Here is an 18,173-nt window from a genome sequence, read left to right on the forward strand (position 1 = left end):
GGTAGTTACTATAATACTGGGGGCAACTTTCACCCATGTTTCCCCACAGAGCCGGGTTCACAAGATCATATCCCCACAGAGTAATCATTAAGAAGATATCTTCAAACGCTCTCGACAAAGACATGGCTCCCCAACAAAATTTACACTGCTGGTTCTCCAACACTTTGCTCTTCTCCAACATGGTTTATTAATATCTCTAATCCCCAATCAGGGAACATCAAGTTACTGATCATCCCCAAGCAGAAATCATAAACCCCCAGCTGAGCATCTTTAAAACAAGACATCAAAATCACAAAGGCATAGAGATTTATTTTCTCAATCAAGACAACATAAATCATATTCACATATCATATGTCATAAACGTATTCATACATTGCATACATTACCTCGTAATGAATTCATCCATAACATACCAAGTTTCTCATTTATTTTGAGGGACTCATTACATAATACATGCATCATGACATTGCATAACTATACCTATTGCAGGATACAGGTACTGACAAATGAACGAAAACTCCAACTTTCCAAGATCTAATTCAGCTACTACGAATAGTACTGACACGGTCAACGCTCGAAGATCTAATTCATTTACCACAAACGGTAATGACACGATCGTTTTCAAAGATCTAATTCAGTTACTACGAACGGTACTGACACGGTCAACTCCCAGAGATCTAATTCTATCATCACGAACGGTGTAGACACGATCACTAACCTTCCCAATCTAATTCAGTTACTATGAACAGTGCTGACACGACAAGAGAATCTAATTCTATCATCACGAACGATGTAGACACGATTATCTCTCCAAGATCTAATTCGGTTACTACGAACGGTGCTGACACGATCGACCTTTAAAGAATCTAATTCTATCATCACGAACAGTGTAGACACGATCATCTTTCCAGGATCTAATTCAGGTATTACGAACGGTACTGACACGATTAACTCTCAGAGATCTAATTCCATCATCACGAACGATGTGGACACAATCAACTATTTCCTAAGTCTAATTCAGTTATTACGAACGGTACTGACACGACAAAAAGATCTAATTCTATCATCACGAACGGTGTAGACATGATCATCTTCCAAAGTCTAATTCAGTTACTACGAACGGTGCTGACACGACCAACTCTCCAAAAATCTAATTCATCTACTACTTCTCAAACACTTCAGTCCCGACACCTGGATGGCATCTTTAAGCCCATCTCCAACAAATATTCCTCAATACAAAAAACGTCAACCTGACGCACGGTTTTTCAGACATCTACGGATGCAATTTGGATTAGTCTAACACACGACTCATCCATCAACCTGACGCACGGTTTTCCAGACATCTAAGGATGCAATTTGGATCAGTCTAACGCACAACTTATCCATCAACCTAACGCACGGTTTTCCGGACATCTGAGGATGCAATTGAGAATAGTCTAGCGCACGATTTATTCTCCGACCTAACGCACGGTTTTCCAGACATCTGAGGATGCAATTAAGAATGATCTAACGCATGATTTATTCTTCAGCCTAACATACGGCTTTTCCAGACATCTGATGATGCAAACTAGAAACAGTCTAACGTACGACATATTCTAATTCTCGAGCTTATCAAGTCAGATGGCATCTTTAAGCCCATCTCTAAACAACTACTTCCCAAAAACTTTAGTCTCAACATCTGGATGGCATCTCCAAGCCCATCTCCGACAAAAGTCCCTACTCCAGCTAGGGCAAATTTCTTGGTATTCTAGTGTTCAATCATCTTCCACCTTCAGATTCCGACTGGCATACAAACCACTCTACATCTTCAGGTTTAAGACAATTGAACAGGGGCAGCTGTCATACCCCAAAATTTGCCCATACATTTTCTCCTATTCAAATTCAAATCAAGATACAAAGCTCCTAGACACATTCTCCTATACAAAGGCTCATAACTAGGGTTTTGTTCATTCAAAGGAAAGTCAGTGAATCAATGGCTCCAAGGCATCTCATATGGCTCAACATGTCCTATATTACCTCCATGACAAGTATCAAGGCCTATCTCAAGGTTCTGGTCACTTAAAAGTTCAGAAAGTCAACAGTCGACTAGTTAACCTAAAAAGTCAACTGTGATCAAAGCAAAGTCAAAACTCCTGATTTTTTGTCAAGATCCTTATATTGAAGTATCATTCACCATTTGATCATGAATTGATCATGGTTCATCAAAGAAAGATCAGAAATCAACAAATCAAAAAGTTTCTAAATTAGGGTTTTGTATAGGAAAAGTCAACTGAACTTTGACCAGCCATAACTCTCACATGGAACATCAGAAATTTCCCATCCAAAGCTCATTTTGAAGGAAATTGAATTCTCTACAAAATTGTCTCTCACATGCCAAGTCCAAAAATGCTTCATTTGAGAGATATGGACTAAAACATTATAGGTCCTTTTCAAAAGTCAACAAGAAGACACTTTTTCAAAAGGACATAAAATGAGCATGAAAAATAATTTTGATATGAGACCAAAGACACTGGTTAGAGGACACTCTAAGGTTTCTAAAAAGTCCTAGAACTCATCCATACCTTAAAAATTGAGAGAGATAGGCCTTGTCAAAGTTGGACAAATTTGAGAAGGAAAATGTGAAGAAAATGCCTCAAAATGGATTTTTCTTGTAAAGGAACCCAATTTCTTTTGGCCCAATCTTGTTCCACAAGTCACCAATGAGGCCCATATCCAATACCACGAATTATTGATAATTAATTGATTTTATATGAATTTTTATTCATTAAAAAGTCAATATTAATCAAATATTTGAAAGAAAATAGAAAAAGATTTGATTCATCTTTGATTTCCTATCATTCCAATCAACAAAATATCCCATAATTGCTATCAAATTCGTGCTCACACATATTAATTTGGAAAGATTGAAATTGGATGAAGTTTTAGAAAGTTTATATTCAAGATCCCATCAAAATTCAATCAATGATTCAAAGAGATTTTGTTGAGTTTTTATTGACCTAATACATCTTCTATAAGTACCTAATGTGCACAAATCATAAGGGTTGGTTTTGGACAAGGATTTGCAGCAAGGAAACTTGAGGAGAACTCAAAAAAAAAACGTGGCTCTAAAGTGAAGTTGCAGTCGAGATTATAGGGCGATTCAAGCAATTCAAAGCATCCCAATCAATTCTCTGAAGCTTTCTGGTCATAATCATATCATCACCCTCGATCCAAACGTCCAGAAACGCTCCTAATTACACACAGTTTGCTAAATTTTTCTTTGCTTCGATTATAATTTATCGTGCATCATAAATGGATTTTGCTTGCATATTCGTGTTCAGGTTAATGATTAGACCGTTTCTGCATGTTTAATTTGATTTTCGTTGTGAATATAAGGATCCACCATTGTAGGGTTTTCAAAGCTTTGAGTTAGGGTTTTTAGAAATAATGGGAATTGGACCGAATTGGGGCTATCATTGAATCGGTGATGATGATACGAACGTAACCATGTGTTTATCTTTGATTTTCATGCCCGCATGGAGTTTCTTGAGATTTGCAGGTGTATAGCCACAGACCCAAACCGTTGCCAAAAAACGCTACTGTATTCACGAGGAAGAAGAAGCTGGGCGCGTAGCTTCTTTCCTTCATAATTTCGAATTTTGTTTTTGTATTTATTATGTTATGGATAACATGTTAACAGCAAAGTGAAGATGGTGAAGCGGAAGCTAGGCGTGTCCAAAGACTCTGATTGGCAAGGGCACGGGTTCGAACCCTGCCCCTTGCATTATTTTTGTTCTATTTCTCGTTTAACCTTGCAGGCAGATTCAGTATCCACGCAGGCGCCCATGCTTACTGTACACCCTTAGCGTCTGACCTTTGGAAGCCGTCAGATTAAGCTAAGCTCAGATCCAACGAATCAAACGTTGAGGGTGCACCATAGTTCCTCAGAAGCCACCCACACTAAAAAAAAGCTGAGTTCTTTTCTTTCTTTCTTTTTTTATTTATTTATTATTAAACAATCTTTTTACATATATACATTTATATATTTGTTTTAATTTATTTTTCCACTAATAAAACCCTTTTCTAAAAATTTCCTTTTTTATATGATAATAATAATAATAATAATGTTATTTTATACTTATTATATTATTTTTTATTTTCTTTCTCTTTTTTTTAATTACTTAATTACACAAAAAATTCATACATATTTTAATTTCACTCTATACAATTTATAAAAATTATTGTTACTCTCGATTTTATTTTCTCATCCCTATTTAATTAATTAGGTCGCGAGACCAATAATTAATTAAATCGTTTGTGTTTCTTATTCCAATCATACCCTAATCAGGGTTTAGGACGAACATTCCAATACACTGAAACATTTTCTTTTGTGCCTTGCCTTTTCAGGGTTACCAACAGGGTTCACTCCGACAACGCGCCACGTCAAATTCAAAAGTTAAGTCTTAAACTTTAATTATTTAAATACTTTCCTGCCTTTTATTTAATTAGGGTTTGATCACTCCCATCAATGGATTCCTCCTACACTCACTTCCTCCCATTACTTTTTTCTGTCAATCCTCCGAGGGTCAGAGTCAATGCTTCGGGAAACCTCCACTGCCGACCCTATCAGATCAAAACAAGCTAAGTATCTTTGTCTATTTTTATTATTTTAAAATTTACTTATTCTTTATTTTAAGGTTAATCCTGTTTGCCTCCGAACTTGATAATGCACTCACCCTATTTTTGTTTGCCTTTTTTCCCACCTTTTCAGGGTTTGTCGAATGCCAAAGCTACGTCATCGGTAACCCTAAATCTTTTCTGTTTTTATTATTACTTATGCCAAACCCTATTGGGATCCGCTGGTTTCATTTTCCCCCTTCCCTATATTGCTATTGTTACTGTTTTATGTTAAACTCTGTGGTTAGTAATATTAGGGAGTGCAACTTTGAATCAACTTAGAGTCATTAAACTTTAAGATAAATATCTGAATTAACCACGTGATTGTCGCACACACGCACTCTTTTGGGGTAACCTCTCTGTTGCCTTGTTGCCTGTTGCCTTTGTGTTTTTTGCAGAATAAGCCATGTCCCTCGAATACGAGGATACCTCAGCCATGTTGCCTCGATTAAAGGTCATGGTCCCTAATGATGCTGCCTTCGATACACTAACATGACCTCGACCCTCGGAAGTTGCCTACGAAAAAGGCTGAGGTATCCTCTGGTTGCCTACGAAAAAAGGCTATTCTGATCCTTCCTCTTAGACTACCTGCCTCTTTATGGCATGGGTCAGTCTTTGAGCGAATGATAATTCGATGACCCTTCTACCTCCAAACGAAAGGCTTCCTGCCCACTTATGGCAAGGATTGACCCTTTCATTCTGAAAGGCTAAAAAGAGACCTATCATCTGAGTTTAAGGTAATTGCCCCTAATTGCCTTGCCATGCTCTATTTTCTATATTCTTTCTCAAAATTCTTCAAAAAAAACTGGCTACGCTCATTTACGAGCTAAAGTCCATTTTTCCTCTTTCATCTACATTTTCTGGAAACGAGCAAGCAAAGCAATTAAGAGCCCATGGAAAACCATGGATGCAAAGGGTGCCTTACACCTTCCCTTTGCATAAATTACCCCCCGAACTTAGATTTATTTAAAAGGTTTTTTTCTGTTTCTTTTAGCCTTTCTAACTTGTTGGGATAAAATAAAAGTCGGTGGCGACTCTTGCTTAACCGCGACATTTCGATTGTAAAAGTCAGTTCACCGTATTACAGCAGGGTTTAGGTTTGACAACTTTTTAGGGTTCGGCTAATTTGCTTTTTTTTTTAGGGTTTGTAATTATTTTTTATTTTTTTAAAAAAAAATTGTTCATTTGTTTTTTATCTAAAAAAAAATATTTAATTGTTTATAATGTGTTTATATTCAATTGTTTATGTTAATATATTTATATTTAATTGCCTAATTGTTATATTTTTTACACTGTTGGCATATTATGTAATGTTAAAACCCTAAGTGTGGGAGTTAACTTTGAGATCAATAGGGGACATGAATCGCCTACGAGTCTCATTGATAACTCCACTCGGAGTGGGTTGAGTATTCGGAAATGTCCAAAACGAGGCTTGACTTTGTTGAGGGCAGGACTGGATACTTGGCTGATCTCTCCGAGAACCTACCCCAAAAATTCGAACCTCATGGATAAAGTGAGTTGTTCTAAAATCCAAAGAGACAAAAAAAAGTCTCGGAGGCTACGAACAACCCCATGAGACCTTCTAGAACCCCCCTATAAAAAGGTTGGCTCCCAAGAGCCGCTACGTCGGACCTATGAACCTAGGACTTTTGTGCTTATGTGCTTATTATTTGTTTGCAATTTATATACTTCGAATATCTATGCGTTGCAATTTTTGAAGGTATCCCTACGTGGTCCCTAGCCTGTAGGGACTCTAATTTCTAAAGACCACGTCTTTCTCACGAAGGATATCACCGCCTATGTATTCCCTAGCTTGTAGGGATTTTACTTTTATATCCTTGAATTTATGTAACTACGTGTCCTTCCTACGAAGGACATTTCCATTAACGCATGTCGATTGGCCTCTCGATGGCCATAAGACATAGTGACTGTCTCGAACGGTCACCCCATGCTTACTCCTACGTACTCCCTAGCCTATAGGGATTCTCTTTTTTCGTCCACTTGCTTTACAAACGTCACGTCCTTCCCCTGAAGGACGTCCTCATTAATGCACGTTGATTGGCCTCTCGATGGCCATGAGAGCTGGTAACTGTCTTGAACGGTCAACCCGTGCTTGCTCCCGCACACTCTCTAACTTGTAGGATTTGGATTTCCATCTATACATCCTTCATTCCCTAGCATGTAGGGATTTCTTTTCATCTGATATTGTCCTTAGATAGGTTGCGTTCCGCATAGAGAACCTTCCCACGAGGGACAACTTCATTGGTACACGTCTATCGGCCTCTCGATGGTCATGAGACTTGGCAACCGTCTTGAACGGTCACCAGCTGCTACCTTCTCCGTACTCCCTAATCTAAGGGATTTCCATCGGCGTGTCATAACATTTATCCTGCAAAGATTCCACGAGGGTCTAATGTCGCCTCTAAGGCTATCCCTAAGATCATATGTCACACGGCTGCATTGCATACAAGGAGTTAAAATACAAGGAGTCTCTCGCATATCCATGCATTCGCATTTTCATGCAGTCATACATTTGCATCCACATTTGCATTTCTATCTTCACCCGCATCCGCACCTACCGCGCTAGCCGATTTCCCGAGACTCACAAAAAAAATCAAGGGATCATAGACTATGGAGAAAGGAGGATCGTAGACTACCGAGAACGAACTTGGACTCACAAGGAGGAAAAAGGATGCCTCTCGTCATGCCGCATGTCCATGCCTTGTCATAACAAGATTATAAATACAATAAAGGTTGTCATCGAGCAAGGATTAGTTCAACAAAGAGTTCCCTCATAGATACACTCAAGATGTATCTAATCAAAAAAAGGGCTCATCTTAGAACATATCAAACTTACAAGGACGCTCTACGATAACCTAGGGGCGAGGGTTAGTCCACCTAGGGCAATACCCTGAACAAAGATGCATGACTACAATGGAGGGAATGCGACATATGTCAACCCCACACCAAGGGGAAAAAGGGTCATAGGTGATACTATCCTTAGGAAAAGTAAAAGAGGTTCAGTCAAAGGAAACTCATGAAGTTCCGATACGACGAAAACCCACCGCTTACAATTATTTCCGACAGGTTTGACGTGCCCAAGGAGAATTCGAGATTACCTTTTTACTTCTACAAGTCTAGGAACTAAGGAGTAAAGCAAGGTCAACGGACTCACAAAGGAGATTGCCCTTAGGATTAATAGGTTTATCTTTCTAGTTGTAATTCCTACGATCACAAAATGCTATTTGATGTAAAACGTTGTACCTTTCGAATAGTAATTCAATAAAATAATCATGCATGTTTTGAAATCAATTCTTTCACTCCGCTCTTGCATTACTACGACTTTCCATTTCAAATTACCTTTCAAATTATCACGCCCAATCATTAACAAATTTGAGGGAGAATGACGAATACAAATAACTTAATCCAGCTAAACATATGCTTTCAAGGTAAAACCGAGCCGAGGATGTACAGGCATTGTTTCAATTCCCAAACAGTGGAGATATAAGGATGTTAATCCCTCGTCACCCCGTCGAGCCAGGAGTTGGAGTTTGTTTCTACTTTAAAAAAAAACCTTGATTTCAACCAGGGGCAGGGTAGATTTTAATTAATTCAATGGTGTATTTTGGTTGTCAAGAGAATCAGTCAATCCAAGCAAGGATTCAAGCAAAGGTTCAAGCATATCTTCTTCCTCAATACATCATTCAGGATCGAGGAAGTATCAAAGTCGAAGCTTACAAATCAAAATCAACATGGCAGTCACAACATTCAACATCCATGGATCAATGTTCAAACAAAAAAAAAGAAGAAAAACGCCCGCTAAGTCAAAACTGAAGATTCCATGGAAGAAAACAAAAATGACTTAGGCAAAATTTAGGGCATCCCGATGGATCAGATTCAAAGAATTTGGTCCATGCTAAAACAAGGGATAAAGACAAAGGCGAAATACAAAGGATAAACTTGTGACTGTTAAATCATCAAAGATTTTCATCAATGCTTGGATCTCTACTAAGGTTTTTGCTCAATATCAAAACTGAAACAATTCTCTTACATACAAAGCACATCCATTGGATTAGGTGAATTTTTAGGATCGGGAGAACATCAAGGAGAAAGGGAGGGATAAATAAAATTTTGAGCCTTATATCCGTTGTTTCTTAAAACATGAACCAGGCCAAGTTACAACATTTAAAAGCCCTAATTGAGGCAAGGTTAACTATGAAAGCATATTAAGCAAGATTTGTTATACTGACTCCTATGTTTTTTGAAACTACTTTTAATCACTACGCTTCTTCAAGCATTCACTTCTAATCATCCTGTCCTAATTCATAACGGACTTCGATTTCAAAACTTGCATTTGCATTGCATTGAAGTTACTTCTCAAAGGGTACAACACCATCTACGAATATACACTTAGCACAAAGGTGATCATTTCTGATAAAGACTCTTGAATGGGGAAACCACGTCTAAAGGGTTTTCCTAAACAGAGGCATACAACCAAACATCCTATTAACTAGGGGCATTCTTCCTAAGGTTCAATTGACTTGGGTTACATCTCGAAGCAATCTCAATCAGGGGCATGCCAAACATAGGAGAAATTTAGAAGGATAGAACACCATGGATGACCCTCCATATCCTGGAAATCAAGGGTATACCCTTCAATCTAAACGTCAAAGCATATGACAAGGTTATTTCCTGGGGCACTTCCCTCATAAGCATCTTTTCCACGAAAATATTGGGGCAATGGATATTAAACCCATAAGACGCACAACAAGAGGAAAAGGCGTCTTCATACTTTACAACCTCGAATCAATCTTTCTCCTAACTACGATCTTCAAAATTCGAACAAAATAGGTATTGGGAAATCGCGCTAGCATCACACCCTACCTTATCCAACAACCTCACAACATTTCGCATACGCTTTGGTTATCAACAACATATCATTCGAGTACCACGCAAGTACATATAACTCATGCATTACATACAATGGCTGATACATTACACCACACCTTTTTAGGTAGTCTTCTTTAAGAAAAATCCTACGATCCTTTCTAGGAACCTTTTCAGGTAGTCTTTTCCAAGACATTTATCATCCTTTCAAGAACCTCTTCAGGTAGTCTTCTTTAAGACATTCTAAGAACATTTCTAGGTAGTCTTCTTTAAGACAATCATCGTCATTTCTAATAACCTTTTCAGGTAGTCTTCTTCAAGATATTTCTTTTTCTAAGTACCTTTTCAGGTAGTCTTCTTCAAGACATCCCTTTTTCTAAGTTCCTTTTCAGGTAGTCTTCTTCAAGACATTCCTTTTCTAAGTGCCTTTTCAGGTAGTCTTCTTCAAGATATTTCTTTTTCTAAGTACCTTTTCAGGTAGTTTTCTTCAAGACATTCCTTTTCTAAGTGCCTTTTCAGGTAGTCTTCTTCGAGACATTCTTGTTCTAAGTACCTTTTCAGGTAGTCTTTTTCGAACAATTTGGCATCCTTTTCAGGAATCCCTTTAGGTAGTCTTTTAAGACATTTTTCCAGCCTTTTCAGGTAGCCACCCTTAAGACATTCCTCTTTCTCTGTTGAAAACCTTTTTAAGGTAGTCTTCTTTAAGACAAATGTTCATGTCCATTCCAGAAACCTTTTCAGGTAGTCTTATAGAAGACATTATTTCGTTCCACTCATTACATCAATCAACATATGCATAAGCACTGTCCCATACATCAAAACATCCAATTCAAAACTCTGGTGCTAAGCTATACTATCCATATGCTTCCCGGTAACCTTACCGATGCCAGTAACCTTACTGTTGGTTCATTTCCAATCACCTGATTGATGTATCCCGGTAACCCTACCGATGATAGCAACCTTGCCGTCCATTTGACTCATAAACATACGTACATACGCATTAGCATATACATATCATCTAGCGCATTCACATACTGCATATCACAGAGGCCCAACTTCATTAGCAGTCCAAAACATTTCAAAATCCAATTCTCGTTTGGTAGTTAGTTCGCGTCTGACTGTTACCTCAAAGCCAGTTCCCGTCCAGTAGTCAGTTCTCGTCTGACTGTTACCCCTATTCCAATTCCCATTCCAATTCCAATTCCAAACTTCTATGTTTCTATCCTATTCCAATTCCCATTCTAATTCCAACTCCAAACTCCTATTTTTTCGGATCCTATTTCGATTCCCATTCCAATTCCAATTCCAAACTCCTATTTTTATTTCAAATCCCATTTCAATTCCAATTTCAAATACTATTCCAATTTCAATTTCAATTCAAATCGTAACCCTCGCGTTACGTCTTATCACGGCAGTGATAATGGCACCTCCTATTTCAATCCAAATCGTAACCCTCGCGTTACGTCTTATCACGGCAGTGATAATGGCACCTCCTATTTCAATCCAAATTGTAACCCTCGCGTTACGTCTTATCACGGCAGTGATAATGGCACCTCCTATTTCAAACCAAATCGTAACCCTCGCGTTACGTCTTATCACGACAGTGATAATGGCACCTCCTATTTCAATCCAAATCGTAACCCTCGCGTTACGTCTTATCACGGAAGTGATAATGGCACCTCCTATTTCAAACCAAATCGTAACCCTCGCATTACGTCTTATCACGGCAGTGATAATGGCACCTCCTATTTCAATCCAAATCGTAACCCTCGCGTTACGTCTTATCACGGCAGTGATAATGGCACCTCCTATTTCAAAACAAATCGTAACCCTCACGTTACATCTTATCACGGCAGTGATAATGGCACCGAGCTCATTGGCAATAGCCAAAACTCATTTCAACTTCAGTTTCAATTTCAATCCCAATAATGATTTATTGCGTTAGTCCCTGAGCAGCAAATAAAGTTATGTCTTATCACGTTAGTCCCCTTGGCAGTGATACAGAATTACGTTTCCTCGAAAATAGGGATTTATTTTCCCTATTTTTCAAACAGTTCTTCAATTGGATTTATCACGTCAGTCCCTTGGCAGTGATCTGCTTCAAAATTTCAAACAAGGTTTTTTTCTTTTCCCAACTTACTAACACACTTCAACTGGCGTACTAACAATCATGCATCATTCAACTAACTTACTTCATTCATACATAATGCATATACATACATTGCTCTCATTTATTTTGAGAAGCTCACTGCATCATACATTGCATGCATCATAACATTGCATAAAATTCAGGTTGCCTCTTTAGGCTATGCTACAATCAAAGCATCTGGTTCCTTCCAGAAAGTACATGCTTCACAAGGAGAAGGGTATTTACCTTGGGTGGCATCTTTAAGCCCATCCCCCACAGAACTCTTGCCTGAACAAATGCAAATTTTAGGGCATTTCAGTGTCCAATCATCTTCTACCTTTAGATCACGATAGGCAGACATGCCTATCTGACTCTTCAGGTTTAAGAAGATTGAACAGGGGCAGCTGTCATACCCCAAAATTTGCCCTCTTCATTTCATCTTCAATGATTCATTTCATCTTTAATGATTCAAGTTTTTGGCGCCGTTGCCGGGGACTGCCAAAATATAGAGTTTTAATTTTAGTTCAATTGAAATTTTGTTGCTTGTCAACTAAAATTTTGTTTTCAGTTTTTATTTATTTGAATTTGATTTTATTATAAAAAAAAAAGAAAAAAAAATTCAGATTATTTTTGCTTCATGAATTCTTCTATACTTTGCTACTAACAAATTGTCTGAGTTTTGTAGCTATGTATTGTTTTGATACACTGCCACCTGTATCTCCTGCATGTTGGTCGCCTGATTCAGGAGTCACCTTGGAAGAGGTGACTAAAATTTTTAAAGCATATAAGAGAGAGGTAAGAATCCTTATGAATGAATGTAAGGAAGCTAACTTTTATCCAGATAGGTTTATTTGGAGAAAGTTAGAGTTGGAAGAAGAATACATGGAACCAAAAGAAAAATGCATAATATCAGATGAAGAGGATGCAGTAAGAATAGAAGAATTTGAGGTAAAAAAGAAATATGGGGAAGAAGAAATAAAGAAACTTGAAGATGATCGAGTTTTGGATAAAACCACAAATTTATTAATTTGTGAAGATGTGGTCACCCAACAAGAAAATCTTCAACAAGAGAGTATCCCCAAAAACTATTTTTACAACAAGGCAGATGAAAGACAAGAAATTGACAAAGTACTGGAAGACATTTATGCCTTGTTCAATAAAATCAATCTAAAATGGATTTGGCAGCAACATCATCAGTACTTTAAGTTCATGGGATTGCTACCAAACAAAAGAAAGAAAAAAGGTGATGTGTTCTTTGTGTCATATATGCCAAATGGATCGTCGAGCCATGCGACGTTAAACGAAGCGCTTCGTGGGAGGCAACCCATGCTTTTAACAACTTATTTTTCTTTTTGTGTTTGCTTGTTTTTTTTTGTTTCAGGAAATAAAAAGGGAGACTTTCTGGTGAATGCTAGGAAGTATCAGTTAGAGTTGCACCACCCTCTGTGAGTCACCCCTCTCGGGCTTGTTCTTAAACATCGGGGCCAATGTTTAGTTCAAGTTTGGGGGAGAATTTATTCTTGCATTTTTATTTTTATGTTTTTTTTATGATGTGTAAAACCAAACATTGAGTTCTTCCCAAATTTTGACCGAAATTTTAATTTTTGTTGAAGAGTTTTTGATCCTAAAGAGCGATCGGGAATAGTATATAGAGATGAAGCGAGGATTGTTTGAGGACAGGAAGTTCGGAATAATGTGACAAGAAGAGGTTTGCTTAAACACCCTTGGTTCCCTAAAAGAGATACGAGTCTAACGTGTAGATTTGCACCATAGTACTTGTCTCCTGAGAAGTACTTCTCGAGTAGCTTATTGATACAGTCTGGCATAATTCAGATTCACTTGCATGATGACTGGTTGAAAAAAAAAAGAGATATAAAGTTGGCACCAAATGATGAAAAGGCGGTAAAAGACAATCGGCTCGCTAAGTTGGGTAACCCTCACCCGGTTATTCAGCCCAAAGGAGATTGATCCCCAAACGTCGTCCAAAAGGACAATATATAACTGCAAAGTTTGAAAATTTCATCGGTAATAAAAAGTAGCCAATGCTGCTAGTTTGGTGCCAAGAAAAGAAAATAAGAAGCCTCGAGTCGTCTCATGCAGGTGATGATTATTATAAGAAATGCAGTGCCTTAATATGATTGTCCGAATGAAAGAGGAGGAAAATCGGAAAAAGACTTAAGTGCAAAGCATAGTTGGAGAGGTATCCGAAACGGGAGCTTGAGGTTTAATGTGGTAACAGAAACTCGTCGCGTCATGTGAATGCCGAACCAACTGTTTCTTGATCAATACAGACGGATATCTCACGTATGAACACCGTGTGCTTTGAAGTTCATTAACTTTTGTAATTGTCGCTTGAGGTCAAGCAACGGTTTAAGTTTGAGGGAGTTTGATCAGTGGTTTTTACACGTTTATTTACCGTTGATTTTAGTCGTCTTTGCTTTATATTGTCAAGTGTTTTACTTCATTCTTCTACATTTTATGCTATGGTTGTGTATTTTACTGTTTGCAGGCTCAAAGGAATAAATCGAGACAAATCAATGCGAAAAGTACAAAAAGGAGAGTTTCGAAGGAAGTGAAAAATCAAGCTACATGAGGTCTGACACGACCACCTGTGTCACCTAAAACTGGCCGTATTAGGATGAAGCGTGGCCAAGAAAATGCAAAAGAGATGAAATTCATGGGGCTAACACGGCTCGTGTTAGCAAGTGTGAGATCTAGAAATTTTCAGCATGTTTCTCATCGTGACAGGCGTGTAGTATTTTGATCATAACTGGAGCTTCGTAACTCGGAATGACGCGGTTCCGGTGGCAAAATTTCGCTAACGAAAAGGGATACAACATTCCTGAAGAACGCAAATCCAAGTTCTGAAGTTAAGGACCAACACGGCCCGTGTTACCTAACACGGCCACCCGTATTTGCAGTGCTGAGTGTGATTTTGAAAAATTAAGTTCAGGAGGCCGACACGGCCACCCGTGTTGCCTGACACGGCCAGTGTTGGCTAAAACGTTGATTTTGCTGATTTTTGTGATTTTTTATTAAGTGTTTACCCAAGGGGCATTTTGGGTACATCCAACCAACCTAAGTGAGTCTGCACTATTTAGAAGAGTTTTAACGATGAATTAGGGGACTTTTTGACGGAGAGAAGATACACGATTGGAGAAAACAAAGGTTTGGGAGAGAAGAAGGTTTTCATGAACGGAAGCGATTGAAGATCAACTTTCATCTTAATTCTTGTAATGTCTCTATTTTATATTTTGTTTTCTTTGAACAATATGAGTAACTAAACCCTAATGCTAGGGGGTGTCCCTGATTTGATTCTGTAATGATTTTGAATTCCTGAGTTCATCAATAGATTTGTTTTCTTATTTAATTTAATTGTACAAGGTTTTTATGCTTTCTTTGTCGGACCAACAAGATTGATTTACGGTTAACAACCAGCTGGACAACGATTGTTAAGGTTTTTGTACGATTAGACTATAGTAGATATCACCTAGGACTAGGGATACCCTATAGTTACCGGTTAACTCTTGATAACATAAAGGCTTGATTTCATCATAATTCTCTAAGGACTTAGGACTTAGGATGAATGTTCAAAGGTTTTCCCACTAAGGACTTAGGGGAAAATAATCTAAAGGGCGGTAATTAAAGGTTATGAACTTGTTGAAGAGATCTAAATCCAAGGTTATTACAGGAACAATCACACACTTTACCCTAGCATAATACTCATATTTGTCAAAAAGCCAATTTACTTTTCTGCTTATTTTAATTATTTTTAGTCACAATTTGCAAACAAAACTCCAAATATAGTTTTTGTTTAATTGAACCATTATTTAAACTCAATATTAACGTGCAGTCCTTGAGATCGACATTCGGGGAATTTCCCTATTATTACTACAGAGGCAAAATAGTAAACTTGCTATTTTACCGATCAAGTTTTTGGATTTCACACATATATTTATCGTTGTTTTTAAGTATGTTTAAGTTATGTTATTGAGTGTTTTATTTCTTTATTCGTCATTTTATGCTTTGGTTGTATGTTTTAATGTTTTCAGACTGATATGGAGAAATCGGAGTAAATCAGTGCAAAACTCGGAGTTTCGAAGAAGTTCAGAAAACATGTTTCAGGAGGCCTGACACGGGTGGCCGTGTTGCCTAACACGGGTGGCCGTGTTGCCCAACACGGGCCGTGTCAGGAAAAGAGCTGGGAGCAAAGTTTGAGAGGAAGGAAAAACAGTGAAGCAACACGGGTGCCCGTGTTGCACAACACGGCCCGTGTTGCACATCCTGGGACCAAACAATGAAAATAAATAATAACAGTGAAGCAACACGGGTTCCCGTGTTGCACAACACGGCCCGTGTTGGGTTTGACGCTGATTTCAGTGATTTTTGTGATTTTGTCCAGTGGTTTGCCTGCAAGGGTGTTTTTGGGATTTCCAACCAACTTAAGTGAGTCTGCACTATTTATGAGAGTTTTCAAGAGGAATTAGGGATCTTTTTGCCACACGAAGAATTGGAGGATAGAGAAAGGAAGCCTATGCAATTGGAGAAGAACAGAGAACTCTCATGAGCGGAAGCCAGTGAAGATCAAAGTTCATCATCTCTATTGTAATGTCTTTATTTGATATCTTTGTAATTTCTTTGGATGATAGGAGTAGCTAAACCCCCCAATGCTAGGGGGGTGTCCCTGATTAACATTTGTGATGATTTTGAAGTCCGAATTTCAATAACATATTTCTCTTTTAAATTCAATTTAATGGTATAATGTTTTTAATGCTTTCCTCGTCGGACCAACTGGATTGATTCATGACTGACAATTAGGATTGACCTCCATTGTTAGGGTTTTTATACCATTATACTATAGTAGATATCACCTAGGACTAGGGATACCCTATAGTAACCGGATTGTTCTTGATTATAATAATACTTGATTTGATCCCTGATTTCGAAGGACTTTGGGATTAGGATTTCAATGTTCAAAGGTTTGCCCACTAAGGACTTAGGAGCAAATACCCTTAAGAACCGGTAATTGATAAGTTGAATTTTGTTAATGAAACAAGGGTTCAGAATTGTTACATGTTAATGCACACACCTACCCTGGCATGTTACTCATATTTGGCTAAATCAACCTTTTTAAGTTTATTTGCAATATAATTCGTAATCATAAAAACCAAAACCCCCAAGGCTTTTTGTTTAATTGAAGTGTTACTAACTCTATAATATCACGCAGTCCTTGAGATCGATATTCGGGGAATTTTCCCTTTATTACTACAGAGGCAAAATAGTACACTTGCTATTTTATCGATCAAGTTTTTGGCGCCGTTGCCGGGGACTGCCGAAAATTGTAGAGTTTTTAGTTTTATTTCAATTAGAATTTTATTGCTCTGCGACTAAAATTTTATTTTCTGAAAAAAAGAAAAAAAAAAATTATATTTTATTTGACTTTTGTTCCTCATTCTAATAATTATCTAATCTGTTTATGCGAGGTAAGGCCTCAGCAGAATTTCTTTTTGACGCAAAAATTGAAAGGACTTTTCACGCAAGGCGCAGACAAACTCGTCAAGCTAAACTGGAATCTGAGGAAGAAGTAATTACAGTTCATTCTGGTTCAGACACCGAAAGTGAAGAAGAGATCATGGGCGAGGTACCACCACCAGAGAGACTTCTCGGAGACTATGGTGCTAGAAACACACCGGGAGGAAGACTAACTATTGTCAACCAACCGGTGAATGTTCCTAATTTTCAATTGCATCCAAGCACCATCACTCAGCTCGAAAGAAAGCCTTTCACCGGAAAGGTTAATGAAGATGCAAACAAGCACCTACAGAGGTTTCTGACCATGAGTACAACTTTAAAAATCGAAGGTCATACAGAAGAGGCCAAGAAGCTGAGAATGTTTCCATTCACCTTGGCAGAAGAAGCAGAAGAGTGGTTTTATTCCATTCCAGCGGGCAGCATTACATCATGGGAAGAGATGGAAAAAGCTTTCTTAAATGAGTATTTTCCCGCCTCGGTATTTATAAGGAAGAGGTATGACATTCTGAATTTCAAGCAGAAGGAGGGTGAGCCCTTAGGAGATGCATACAAAAGATTCAAAAGAATTCTAGTAGCATGTCCCACTCACAATATGGACAAGACTGAACAGATGCAAGTATTTGTCAATGGGCTCAGAATGAAAACAAAACAGTTAATTGATAGAGCAGCTGGAGGCTCGACAAATTTCACAACAGCCTCAGGCATCATAAAAATCATTGAAGCAATAGCTGCAAATGAGCATTTGGAATTGTATGACAGGTGTGCTAGCAAACCGGAAGGAATCATTGATCTCAAGCTGGAGACTTCTAAAACTCGGGTTGAAGATGCGATAGCCGCAGAAGTTGAAAAGAAATTAAAGGCTATGAATTTAGGTAAACAACAAGTGGCTCAAGTTCAACAAGCTCAACCTGTAAGCTGTGAAATATGTAATGGCCCACACCAAACGGTGTACTGTTTTGCTACTCCCAAG

This window comes from Vicia villosa, linkage group LG4 (genome assembly GCF_029867415.1).
Source record: "Vicia villosa cultivar HV-30 ecotype Madison, WI linkage group LG4, Vvil1.0, whole genome shotgun sequence".
NCBI lineage: Eukaryota > Viridiplantae > Streptophyta > Magnoliopsida > Fabales > Fabaceae > Vicia > Vicia villosa.